At 37.8% G+C, this 2,451-nt stretch overlaps 1 non-coding gene across 1 annotated transcript; it reads right to left on the reverse strand.

The window, feature by feature from the left end:
• Window positions 1-456: 456 nt before the first annotated feature.
• Window positions 457-562, reverse strand: LOC111727813. Its single transcript, XR_002775272.1, has one exon. It is a non-coding gene; the product is annotated as a U6 spliceosomal RNA (small nuclear RNA).
• Window positions 563-2,451: the final 1,889 nt, after the last annotated feature.

The raw sequence follows: 2,451 nt of genomic DNA on the forward strand, positions 1-2,451 counted from the left end.
TTCAGTGCCGCCTGGGGGTTGTCTTATTCTGGTTGAGTCATGCTGGGGTTCTGAAACTGTGTGCTATCTGAACTTCAGAATCTCTTGGCATGTCTGGAAAGTTCTCCTTCACAAACTCATGAGGAAGCGCCTGTGTGCTTTGTAAAGCCACTTTGTCACCTTCAGGAGATCCTTTAAGGTGAATATTAGTTTTCTTCTAATTATCCCAGAGCTCTCTGAGAGAATGATTCATTTTTGCTCTCCATTTCTCTTCCTATGTGAGCACTTGGGAGTATTCAAAAGCTTGTCCTCAATGTCAGAAATCCTTTATTCTGTTTGTTCCACTCTGTTACTGAGGGATTTTACTGTATTTCTCAGATCTTTGATGGCTGAAAATTCTTATCTCAGTGTGTCAAAATCTTTGGTGATTTTGTTTTTGAATTCATTGAATTCTTGAGACAATTTTTGAAATGCTCCTAAAATATGGAACACTTCATGAATTGCATGTCATCCTTGTGCAAGGGCCATGTTAATCTTCTCTGCAACATTCCACTTTTAATAAATGTGCTGCTGTAGCAAGTACTTATTGGGCTTTAAAATGGAATTTTTACAATATTTTCTCTGACATACATTGTTGATTTTTTCAATTGAAAGACCATTTTATTTACTGGAAGCTATTGAAGTATAACATATTTGTAATCATTCAATCTTCTCTCTCTTATTTGTTAACATTTATCATCTTCCTCATTCAAGGAACATCTTTCTTCATTCTTAATTACTTGAAAAATCACTTTTGTCTTCCTAAAAGTTTTCACAATTCTCAATTAATTTGAAGTATTAGCATCTTCAATAATATTTGTAAAAAGTTTGTAATATCCCCTCTTCAGGTGATTTATGGCATTTTTCATTTAAATTCTTCCATTTTGGAGGCAGAGCAAGGTGGCAAATCAGAAAGAACATCATACTGAGCTCTGTGACAGCAACTGAAAAATGAGTCAGGTGGCAGATTTTGCCTGCAGCTATGACTCTGGTTGTGCTGTGAGGTGGCAGGATGCTTGCTGCTGTATGTGAACTGGAGCAGCAGGGTGGAGATCTAGGCAAGTCTTTTCTGGGCCGCTGGTGGGAGGCCCAGGCAGCAGCCCTTACTGGGATCTGCGGAGTTTGGGATGTGAGGAAGCCTTTTTCAGCTTTTGGTTCTGGGGGAAAGTGTGTTGATTGCCTGGAAAAGTGGGAAAATCCGAACAGTATATAGCAGCCAGGATTGAGGGCTGGCTGGAGGGGACTTGCCACCAGTTTGGCAGTTGTAGAGACAGCCCTTTTGGGGAGGTCCTGGCAGCAAGGGGTCAGACATTTTGGGGAGGTTGTGAGGCCAGGCTCCCTCCAGGAACATAGCCACTTTAGTGCTGCCTGCTAGGACCCATCCTCTAGTTGTGATAGGCTAAGGAGTTCCAGAACCCCACAAGAACTGTTGGCTGGGGGTATGGTGTAACCTGCCTCTGAAGGATTTAGGAGTCATCTGAGTTCCCAACCATGCAGAACTTGAATGCTGAGGAAATAACCAGTGATCACTGTGGACAATTACATTGGAGATCTGGTATATGCATGGGCTTCTAGAGAGAGGTTATCAGTGGTGTTGTCTGTCCCCTAAAATTACAGCACCACCTGATGTCCTGGCAATATTTTACAACACAAATATCTTCCTACTGAAGTCAAACTCTCTTGCCATATACATATACATATATAATTAAATTATATCTATGCATATATGTTATATATATTAAATTATATCTATACATGTATACATTATATATGTGTAGATATAACATATTTGTAATCTTTTAAATAGTTCCTTATTTTGTTTATTTTTTCTTTTTTTCTTCTTGTTAGTATTTTACCCTTTTTTAAAAAATTATTTTTTATTAAATCATAACATTGTACATTGATGCATTTATGGGGTTCAGTGTACTGCTTTGATATACAATGTGAAATGCTCACATTGAACTAAGTAACACTTCAATCACAATTATACTAATTTCTTAATAGTTTTGAAATGTATCATTGCATCATGCATGTTATGCGAGGTCCCCCCAAATGCCCTCCCTCCTCTCATATCTCCCCTTTCCTCCCCTTCCTCTTCCATTCTACTTTCTGGACTATAGTTATGTTTTGCCATTCATATGAAAGTGTTGGTGATTATATATTGATTTCATAGTAATATTGAGTACATCGGGTACATTTTTTTCCATTCTTGAGATACTTTACTAAGTATCCAGCTCCATCCAGGTAAAAATAAAAGATGTGAAGTCGCCAAATTTTTTTATGACTGCATAGTATTCCAAAGTATACATATACCACAATTTGTTAATCCATTCATGGGGTGATGGAAACTTGGGCTTTTTCTATGTCTTGGCAATTATGAATTGGTCTTCAATAAACATTCTGGTGCAAATGTCTTTGTTGTAAAATAATTTT

This window comes from Otolemur garnettii, unplaced genomic scaffold (genome assembly GCF_000181295.1).
Source record: "Otolemur garnettii isolate 467f Iridium unplaced genomic scaffold, OtoGar3 scaffold00125, whole genome shotgun sequence".
Taxonomy (NCBI): Eukaryota; Metazoa; Chordata; class Mammalia; order Primates; family Galagidae; genus Otolemur; species Otolemur garnettii.